This window comes from Sinocyclocheilus anshuiensis, unplaced genomic scaffold (assembly GCF_001515605.1).
Source record: "Sinocyclocheilus anshuiensis isolate Anshui unplaced genomic scaffold, SAMN03320099.WGS_v1.1 scaffold189, whole genome shotgun sequence".
In the NCBI taxonomy this organism is placed as follows: Eukaryota; Metazoa; Chordata; class Actinopteri; order Cypriniformes; family Cyprinidae; genus Sinocyclocheilus; species Sinocyclocheilus anshuiensis.
In genome coordinates, this window is record NW_015540861.1 from 10,587 (window position 1) to 22,534 (window position 11,948).

Below are 11,948 nucleotides of genomic sequence, written 5' to 3' on the forward strand. Positions count from 1 at the left end.
TACCCTTACAGTAGGATAAATACAGTGTTGGTAGCATAATCTGATAAGTAGCATTATTTGTCAGAACACCGGCGATGCAGTGTTGCCAGATATTGATACTAAAACAAAGAAAATACTAAAAATAAACCGAAATTATTTCCAATCTTTTGCAAATAAGATACAGATATCTGACTCTAAACTGCAACTTCTTACTTTATTAACTTTCTAAAGTGTTAAATTAAGTGGAAAAGACAAGTCCAAAAACGCTTATAATAGCTGGGCAACACGGCTATTATAAGCCCGCGCCCGATTGTTCATCACGTGACAGCCCCATAAACTTAACCTATGCAGTCTGAGCCGGAAAGAGACTTAATAATAATAACCAACTCTTTGTTACCTTTGTTACAACATTCAGTGTTATGGAAAAGAACCATCATGGCAGAAATTCACACACTTATAAACTGTAAGAAGTAAAAAGCTACATTTTGAGACCAGAAACGCATCACGCGTTAGAGTAAATAATAATTATAATAATGATGATAATAATAACTATGCACCCGTTTGTAAGGAAGCTTGTAAATTAACTAATTTCTCTAATGACCGACGGCCGGAGCTGCCGTTCATTTCCCAATCGGTCCTGTAGGTGATGAGACAGTGGCGCACGGGACACCACCGGGACACCACCGTTAAACTTCTTTTGACTCGAGAGTCGAGACTATTTCGGGAGAGAAAGACGCGAGATGCGTGCGCAAAGATGTGGCAAACTCTTAACCTGGCTTAATGTTCTAAAACGACAACCAGGCATAATCAATTTTCTCACACATTTCATTTGTCATAAACACTGTAGCTGTCTAGTAGTACTTTCGTTTAGTGTTTTTCTCTGTAAACACTTACAATGTCGGTAAGTGTATGATGCCTAATGTTTTCAGATTTGTTCACATTTGATTTCTCAAGTCATGGATCATTTCATTTAAAAGAAAATACTAATGATTCTAGCAAATATAAAAGTGAATTGCTAAAAATAAAAATGGATCATTCATTTATGGTGGGGCCAATGATGGTGTTGGCAGGGCAAGTAAAAATCAAAACTATTGGGATGGCAGAAAAAATCATTTTAGTTGATGTTTGATATTGAACAGATTTGTCCCTAGTCTAATTTTCATTATCAAAAAAAAAAAGTTAACGGAGTCATGTTAGTAACCCTGACCATAGTGTCTTAAATTAAAGTCAGCAAGTTTCATGAGTTCCGAACAAGTTGATTTTGCAGTTTAATTTCAAGAATTTTTTTTTTTTTTGAGAGGGTGTTTTGAGTTTTAAATTTACGGTGTATTTCCAGTAAACTTGTATTTCAAAAGTATGAGGAAAATTTGATTGATATATTATGATATGAGCCTTTGAATGTATTTTGATTGTGGTTGAATCCTGGAGGAATGGTTTTCCTTCAAGAGCTCCAGCATGTGAACTATTAAAACCCATCTGATAGCAGCTGATCCCAGCGAGAGCAGCACTTTCAGCTTTCCAATCAGATGGCCAGTGCCGCTCTGAAGTGGAGAGGGCCGAGCATCTTATCAGCTTTCCCAGGCCGGACACAGCATCCTCTTGAGAAGACCGCAGTTCTGAAGCACTGAGCTCCTTATCAAGAATGGCCTTGTGTAGTGTAGCCATTATTAGACTGTCAGTCACCGTCTGGGGTCATGGACATTTCTGTTTGGGAAACTGCTCTGTGCCACATGATCTTTGTTGATGACCGCTGATGCACTCAGCAGAAATGCACTCAGGAAAAAAAACATTTTTCCAAGGTTGGAAGGTCTGCTCATATCGGAGTGTGCTATGTGGTTAATTAACTCTTGAAATGTGTTGCAATATGTCTGATGGCTTTTTAAAGTTGTGAAAGCTTACAGTGAGCAGGCTGTCATGCATAAAAATCAAATATCCCAAACATAGGGCTGGTTATCGAGTAGGGCTGGACAATAATTCAATATCAATATATGACGATATATATATTTTTCCAGTAACAGTGATATGATTTTAAACACATTTCCGATATTTCAATATACATTAGCAGGGTTTCCCATTCATTGATTTATTTGTGGCGGCCCACCACAATATCAACACTGACCGCCACAAAAAGATTTTCCAAAAGGCTTTGACAGTTTGACTTTGTTGAATAAACATTAGCACTGCACGTTTCAAAATCATTTTTTATATGAATGCATCTCTGAAGGTAACTGTCTTCAGAAAATTCGATGGCATTTTCATTTTATCTGATAAAGAAGCGTTTATGAGTGGAGTGCTGCTTTGTTTACAGCCGTTAAGCAGCAATGTTATAGTAAGTTAAATAATATTGATATGGTGAGTCTGAGTCTTATGTTTTTTTTTTATGATGATTTCACATTTCTTGTTTGTATGAAGGCTAAATACATAGGTGAACATTACACTCTAAAAAATGCTGGGTTAAATACAACCAAGTGCTGGGTAAAATAGGGACAAACCCAGCAATTGGGTTGTTTTGACCCAGCGGTTGGGTTACTACCCAGAAGGTTGGGTTAAACAAACTGCTGGGTCAAAACAGCCCAATTGCCGGGTTTGTCCCTATTTTACCCAGCACTGTGTTGTATTTAACCCAGCATATTTTAGAGTGTAATTTATGTGTACTGTTCTTATTTCTAAAATATTATATTATGTTTTATAGGTTTCATAGACTTGCCAAATTCATTTTTCAAAAGTTTGGTTCACTCTAAAAATGGCTGGGTTAAAAAGAACCCAATTGGCAACCCAGCGCTGGGTAAATATTGGACAGAACACATGCTGGGTTAAAGTAACCCAGCATGCTGGTTTACACATTTTAACCCAGCAGGCTGGGTTGTTGAGAAAACCCAAGATATAGTCATTTTTACCATTTATGTGTTTGCATTTTTGTTTCTGGGTTATTCTTGCTGGGTTATTCTCATAATTTCGCTATATGCTTACAAAACAATCATGGATTAATAAATAATGAAGAATACAGGTTATTTAGACTGTTAACATTTTTTTAATGCCATCTGACATTCACAAATGTGTTAAAAGTTGTGCCAATGACAAACGACATGAAAATTTCTTCTTTTTTCCAGCAAATGCAAAAATCACAGAAATACAGTTGTAATAAATAAGAAAATTAGTTCTGAATTACATGTGTCTGTCTAACTGTTTAACTATTACATTTTGACATGTTTAACTATTCAAATACACAGTGACATTGTCAATGACATTGACAATTAAAATTTAAAAAGACAGAGAATGCAAAATCATTTAAAGATGCTTAGGTAGTTAAAAGGTAGTTCACCCAAAAATGTCATTACAAACCCGAAAGACCTTCGTTCATCTTTGGAACACAAGTTAAGATATTTTAGATGAAATCCGAGAGCTTTCAGACCAGGGTGAGTAATTAATGACAGAATTTTTGGGTGAACTATCGTCAAACACTTTTAGAAAGCTTTGAAGCAAAGATCTACAGCTGAGAGCAGTGTGCTCTGCTATAGAGCCTGTCTATGGAAGGATATTCCAGACAATTTTCAAAAGGAATTGCAAATTATATTTTCAATTGTGTTTTCCACATGTGACAAATTGTGACATAATCCAAACACAATTGCAAATCTTGCATTACTGTGTGCGTTTTCACGAATGCACAGTGACTGCCAAATTTCAAATGGAAAAGCAAAGTCCATTTACAACTGTATTTTCCATGTATTATAGTAATGAGAGTAATGAGCCTGTCATATTTAAAAAATACAGCGTCAAAGCAGCTTTACAGTATTAAATAGTAAAATAGTGTGTAATAATGCAAAATGACAATAGTAAACACTAAATTTTCAGTTAAAGTCAGTTCATCATTGATTCAGTGATTTATCGTCCAGCTCAGTTCAGTTCAAATAGTATCTGTGCAATCAGGTCGACGATATCACTGGAAATTAAGTGTCCCCAACTAAGCAAGCCAGAGGCAACAGCGGCAAGGAACAAAAATGCCATCGGTGACAGAATGGAGAAAAAAACCTTGGGAGAAACCAGGCTCAGTCGGGGGGCCAGTTCTCCTCTGGCCAGATGAAACCAGCAGTTCAACTCCAGGCTGCAGCAGAGTCTGATTGTGCAGAGGACTCATCTGGTTCCCGTGGTCTTGTGTCGATGGCCGTCTAGGTGACGAGGTCTGGGGATCTGTCTCTGGGGCTCATCTAGATGTCCTGGTCTCAGCTGACATTCAGAGCTGTCGAGGTCATCAGGTGCTGATCCACCATCTGGGCTGGATACTGACTGGATCCGGGCGGCTATGGTGACCTCGGAATAAGAATGAAACAGACTAATGTTAGCGTAGATGCATCATAAGAACCAGTACATCGGGTGTTATTAATTACCACGTCTGCTTTTTCACGCACATGTAACCTGCCAAAACTCAAATGGAATCGCAATTACTTTAGCATCTGAATTTCCAATGCCTCACATGGAAACTTGTCAATCCGTGTCAGGGGTGGGACCATACTATGGGGCGTGTTTGTATTGGGAGGTGACGTCACTCACAGACAATTGTGCCAAATGCTTTGAACAATGGAGGTAGAGGTACTACTAAAGGCAGCTGCCACAAAACCTGCAACAACTAAAGGCAGCTGCCACTCCGAGAGATGCGTGTGAAAGAACAGACAGTGCAGCCCGGGTCTCCCTATATTCTTGGCACCTTACACAATAAATAATTCTGTTGTTTTTACCCCAAATGCAGCGACTATCCCCAGCTAACAGTGGGAGCCACAACGGTATTATTGGTCAATATTCACCATTAACCAAATGCTTTTCACCTGCCTCAAGAAGAGAGGAATAAAATATAGGGTAAGATGTAAATAGGCAAATAAGAGTAGAATTGCAATGTTGTTTTGCTGACGTGCATCAGAGTGCAAACAGTGAGAGATCTGGGATAAAAACGACAACATTATTTATGAATTATTTTATTTGGCACAATCATCTGTGAGTGACGTCACCTCCCAATACAAACACGCCCCATAGTATAGTCCCACCCATGACACGGATTGACAGGTTTCCGTGTAAGGCATCTGAAATTCAAATGCTAAAGGAATTGCGATTCCATTTGAGTTTTGGCATATTACATGCATGGCACAGAGAGAGTGAAAAAGCAGACGTGGTAATTAATATTGCTATTTAAATACGACAGGCTCATTACTTGTAAGACATGGGAAATACAGTTACAGTTGCTTTTCCATTTGAAATGTGGCAGTCACTGAGAGTTCACGAAAGCGAAAACGCAAACGGTAATGCAAGATTTTCAATTGTGTTTGGACTATGTCACAATTTATGCGTCCACATGAGGAAAAATGCAATTAAATATACAATTTGCAATTCCTTTTGAAAATTGTCCAGAATATCCTTACCTGTCCATTGATTATGATCAATGCCCGAGCGATCTGCTGGCAATTTCAAATCTCCATGACAAATGGATGGGGTTTTGTGGACTCTGCTCGGTTTAGGAATTCCACCATGTTTGTTCCAACCTAGGGCTGGACGATATGGCCAAAATTTATATCACGATATATTTCTTAATTTCGGTCGATACGATATAATTCTGATATCGATATGAACATATTGAATTATTGTCCAGCCCTATTCCAACCTGTAAAATAAAGTAAACAAAATACAGCTTGTTTTAATAGCAATGATTCAGTTCAATTAACTGTGTGAAGTTCATCATAAAATTGAGTTCATCATGCAGGGGAGGCACAGCTTCCTCATAATTTTGCGGTGAAAATGGGAGGAGGACGATTTAATGTTTAATGTTGTTCTGTAAATTCACCCCAAAATGAAAATTTTGTCATTAATCACTTACCCCCATGTCGTTCCAAACCCGTAAAAGCTTTGTTCGTGAAATGAATTGTGAATTTTATTAACATTAAATCGTCCTCCTCCCATTTTCACCTCAAAATTATGGGGAAGCTGTGCCTCCCCTGACGAGCCGCCACTGGGTATATGATGTATTCGCTCATTATATAAATTCTGTACATTCTGAACACAAAGTTACAACGTGCAGCTTTAACTGTAGCACAAATACTAATTTATATGTGCGTTTAAGTTACGTGAGGGTTAGTTGATTATCACAGACAATTATGTAAAATGTATAACTTACTGTTAAACGTCTCGATAAAAGACTTGCACTGGACGAGTTTTTCTCTCACAAATGTATCCATGTGCTTTTCTGACAAGAAAAACGACATTTTGAATTATATGACTTACCAAAAACCTTTATTTACGTATGTAAAAGGACTTTATAAACCACACAAGCATCAAATCACCTCACTACCGCGGCCTACGGCACTCGCTGTGCGTGCGTGCGTGCGTGCGCTTTGAAATGTATCGAGGCCCTGAGACGTCGATTCCTTTCCGGGAATCACTTTGTTCGAGAATTGATGAACCGGTTTATTTGAACCGGATCGTCGGTTCTTTTAGACCTGCGGTCCGACGACATTGTACGTAATTTGTATGTGATTTACATGTTGATATGGACGATTGCAAGCCGTTTACACTAGAGCAGAAATTCGTATTCACTTATTTTAACTGACTCACTTTGTTAAATTCGCTTTTCAGTGACAGAAACGACTCTTTCCTCTATTTTCACAGATATTCACATATTTCAGCGATCCGTCACTGTCTGATAAAACTATTAATCTGTCTTCTGAGATACTTTAACACGATTATGCGAGTACATGTAGAATGGCCGTCTGAGGTAAACTGTTTGTCATTTAACATAACTAATGTTGGCCTGTAGAAGTTAAACAGTATTGTTGCCGCGAAAAAAGTTATAATTCTGCCAATTTAAAATAATTATTAATGAAAACATTAAATAAACTTACCTTAAAACAGTTGAAACCAGTGGCTTTGCCCCGTTGTCCTTTCAAAATGACAGTTAGGGGAGCGATTTAAACATCTTCAAGGCGCGAAGGTCGTTAAATAACTCACCCAGCAGGTTTAACTCGACACCTGGAAAATTGAAACTACCCAACAGTGTTTAAAATGTGATAAAATGACCCAACAAAATGACCCAAGAGACTCAGTTCAGCATTTTGGGTTAAAAAATAACCCAGCATTTTTTAGAGTTTTGTTTCGGTTTCGGTGAAAGGCGTTCTATTGTGAAGGCGCGTATGACAGAGGAAGCTAGAGATTACTGTTTATAAAATTTTAAATATGTATTTGTTTCTTACAAAAATGCATCGATTCGCTGCAGGAGGCCTTTATTTAGCCCCGGAGCCGTGTGGGACACTTTTTATGATGAATGGATGTACTTAATTGGACTTATTTTGGACTATTGAAAAAAAAAAACACCCATTCAATGCCATTATGAAGCTTGGAAGAGCCAAGACATTTTTTAATATAACTCTTGGATTCGTCTGATAGAAGAAAGTCATATACAGTGGTGTGAAAAACTTTTTGCCCCCTTCCTGTTTTTTTAATTGTGTGCATATTTGTCACACTTAAAAGATTCAGATCATCAAACAAATTTTAATATTACACAAAGATAACCTGAGTAAATACAAACTGCAGTTTTGAAATTATGATTTAATTTATTAAGGGAAAAAAGCTGTCCAAACCTGCCTGGCACTACGTGAAAAAGTAATTGCAGGCTAGTGAAATTTAACTCAGCTTTCTAAAATGATGTGGTTAATCACAGTTCTTTCGTGATTTAAGAGGAGGGGCAATTAATTTTTCACGTAGGGCAAGGTAGGTTTGGACAGCTTTTTTCCCTTAATAAATGAAATTATCATTTAAAAACTGCATTTTGTATTTACTTGCATTATCTTTGCGTAATATTAAAATTGGTTTGATTATCTGAATCTTATACGTGTGACAAATATGCAAAAAATAAACAAAACAGGAAGAGGGCAAAAACCTTTTCACGGCACTGTACACCTAGTATGGCTTGAGGGTGAGTAAATCATGGGGTAATTTTCATTTTTGGGTGAGCTATCCCTTTAAGATGCTTCTGAACCATCAGCTTCATCCTCATAGCAGTTCAGAGCGGGTAGACTGCAGGGCCTGTAGAACAGTACTGTTTGTGCCACAAATTTTAGAAAGATTTGAAAGGTTGTCGTGACTGAAAAAAGGTTGGGAAACGATGTACGAAATAATGTAAACTTGACTGACTGCTTCACTTCCACTTTAAATAGTTGCTTTCTATGTGAATATATGTTAAAATGTAATTTATTCCTGTGATCAAAGCTGAATTTTCAGCATCATTACTCCAGTCTTGAGTGTCGCATGATCCTTTAGAAATTATTCTAATATGCTGATTTGCTGCTCAAGAAACATTTCTGATTATTATCAATGTTGAAAACAGTTGTGCTGCTTCATATTTTTGTGGAAACAGTGATACATTTTATTTTAAAAGATTCTTTGATGAATAGAAAGTTGTAAAGAACAGCATTTTTTAAAATAGAAATCTTTTGTAACATTATGTCTTTACTGACACTTTTGATCAGTGTAATCTGTCCTTGCAGAATAAATGTATTGATTTTGGGGAAAATCAATCAATCAATCAATCAATCAATCAATCAATCAATCAATCAATCAATCAATCAATCAATCAATCAATCAATCAATCAATCAATCAATCAATCAATCAATCAATCAATCAATCAATCAATCAATCAATCAATCAATCAATCAATCAATCAATCAATCAATCAATCAATCAATCAATCAATCAATCAATCAATCAATCAATCAATCAATCAATCAATCAATCAATCAATCAATCAATCAATCATCTTAATGACCCCAAACTTTTGAATGGCAGTATTTATAGTAAGGCTGCATTCGTTTTCTACAAATGCTTGCTTGAACCCTGCAAACATTCTGATCAGTGTAATCTGTCCTTGCTGAATAAATGTATTGATTTTGGGGAAAATCAATCAATCAATCATCTTAATGACCCCAAACTTTTGAATGGCAGTATTTATAGTAAGGCTGCATTCGTTTTCTATAAATGCTTGCTTGAACCCTGCAAACATTCTTTATTTTCTGCCCTCACCAACACCATCTTGCTGCCTGACAAAGTTTTAATGACCCCAAACTTTTGAATGGCAGTATTTATAGTAAGGCTGCATTCGTTTTCTACAAATGCTTGCTTGAACCCTGCAAACATTCTTTATTTTCTGCCCTCACCAACACCATCTTGCTGCCTGACAAAGTTTTGATTTAAATGATTGCTGGTGTGTTTGATTTGGCCACAAGAAGGCAGTATTGAGCAAAGAACCACATATGATAAGTCAGGTGTGTTGGGAGACTTGTGTCTGGTTCATTGTTAATGGAAGTTGTTGGCTGACACATTTATATTTCTGCACATCCTCCTTCACTCAGATTCGGTGGTCTTGTTTAGTCAACTAATTGTTCTTTTTAGCACACAAAGGTAGATCTCAACTCTGATTCTGCGAGAATCAGTGAGCGATTCTGTCAGAATCAGATGGTTGAGCAGAGAAAGCCTTCATTTACAGCACTATTCACAGCCTGCACAGGCATCAGATATGACTAGTCTTCCTCTGACTCATCCTCAGGAGCATTTGAGGAATTTTTTGTTTTGCAATTTCCCAAACATTCCCGAGCCTGAATGCGTGAATCTGAGCTCGTCTAATCATCTACTGCTCTGTTTCTCTCTGATGATGTGATTATGGCATTCCCTACACACTGAAATCCCACCATTGATCCTAATAACGCTGAAGGAATTGAACTCCAACTCTTTGCTCTGCTACCACCTGTCAGTGACACATGAATCATGGGCCAAACCTGCTTAAGTCTTTTGTCCCACTGTGATAAATCCTGATACACCCTATTAGACAGAAGAAGTGAATGTGAGGGCCAGGCATTTAGTTACAGCATGTGGCGAGAGAATGTGTTATGTCTGCTCGCCAGAGAGCTCTCAGCACGCGAGGGTCCGTTTCCCTCTCTGTCCGCTCTGTGCTCACTCTTTTTTTCAGGGTTTTCAGTGTGAGCTCGCCTTGCTTTTATAACATGTGTCGGTGACGGGTTATAGATCGGAGTAAACTATGATGTGGCCGTTCATTCGGATCAAACATAAAATGCTTTTGTGGCCAGCGGAGCGATGCAGCTGTATTTGAGACTGTTGGATAGTGAGTCAAAACAGAGCTCAACTGAAGATCTTTCATTGCAGACGGTTTAACAGCAGCTCAGCACTAGTACAGCTGGTTAAACCAGAATTAATCTGTTACGCATGCAGTTCTAATTGATTTTATACTGTCATATTGTAGTTAAAGTGATATTTCACCCAAAAATGAAAATTTGCTGTTAGTTTACTGACACTTACTAATAACACACAGTATACTGACACTACTGACCTTCCAAAATGTAGGTGACTTTTTTTTTTGAGAACAGTAAAGAAGATTTTTAGCTGAAACTGTGGTCCTTGGTGATTCATAAAATGCAAGTCAATGGCCACCATCACTTTGAGATTCTAAAAAAGCATATAAGGCAGCACAAAATTAACACCCATGGCTCCTAATGATATAATGAGGTCTTATGAAGCAAAACAAGTGGTCTCTGAAAGAAACGGAACATTATTTACAACATTATTACCTGTGTCCCAGAGCTTCTTCTTTGCTGTTCTACTCTTCGGATAGTCTGGCAGTGAGTTAATTAACAGCAAATTTCCAATTTTGGGTGAACTATAACTTTAAAAAGAAGAATCTCACAAAACGTGGTCAGGTTGCAATATTTAAATGGGAAAAAAATACAATAATAAGAAATTACATTTTGCATTTGAAATTACATTTCTGTTATTTTCATCAAGATTATCACCTAAATTCTCATTGTTGTAATGTGTCCATTGTTGTCAATGGTGATTGTCATTAGTTGAATGCTTTTCATTAAACTCGACATACCGGTAAATTAAAATCTATACTACAAATACTGGCATACAGTATACATGCTTTATAATATAGCATAATTTTCTTGCAGCACGGTAATGAGAATTGGTTGGGTGTGTTGCCATGTTGTCACGATGCAAAAAGTCATAATAGCCATAAAAACGCTCTTCAAGTTTCTTTACGAGATTGACTCATTCTGATTCAGATTATAACGTAATGTAGTGCATCTCAGTGTGAATTTCTAAAGTGTAGTGATTCATCAGTGTGAGTCATTTGCATGCATTCACCACTGGATTTGTGGGTTCTCCTCGAATGTGAGGCCTGGAAGCAAGCTGGGCTCCATATGCATGTGGTTTGTGTTACTGAGGAGAAATCTAGGGCCCCAGTGTGTGCTGCATTCTCCAGGCCCGCACTGAGCGCGTGTGTTGTTAATGGGCTCTTAGTGTTTCCTTTATTTTGCTCGTGTGTTTTTGCAGAGATGTGGATGACTGTCTAAAAGTTTGACTTTGCGATTTTGTTTAGGTTTTTTGCATTGTTTCATTAAATGATTGTTTTAAACAGAAGCCGTTAGTTCAAACCACCATTGAATATGGTTAAAATCTATTATTCGTCCCCATGTGACAGATCTGTTGTTTGGATCCAAACACCAAAAATCACACTGTATGTGGAAATTTGCCATGTGACTTCATTGTGAACAGTTGCTGTTTGTGCTATTTATATATATATATATATATATTAAATTACAAATTTAAAAAAACTTAATTTCTGCATATTTATTTGGATAAATGCTTATTTACTATAATTAGAATTACCATATTGTTACATGAGCCGTTACATACTCCAGTAACCTGACGCTGTCTGAAATTGTAAGGAAGATAATTTCTTCTCAGTAGCTCCAGTTTCTTGGCTATGTTTCATTAAATGTGAAGTACCTGCACACATAATTGCCTTTTTCAAAAAAAGCACATATGGTGTCATATTGGAAATGCTGAATTTAATCCGGAGTTATGAAGCATTTCTCAGCCCAGCGCAGCAAAGCGACTTAATGTCACTCACTAACTCAAA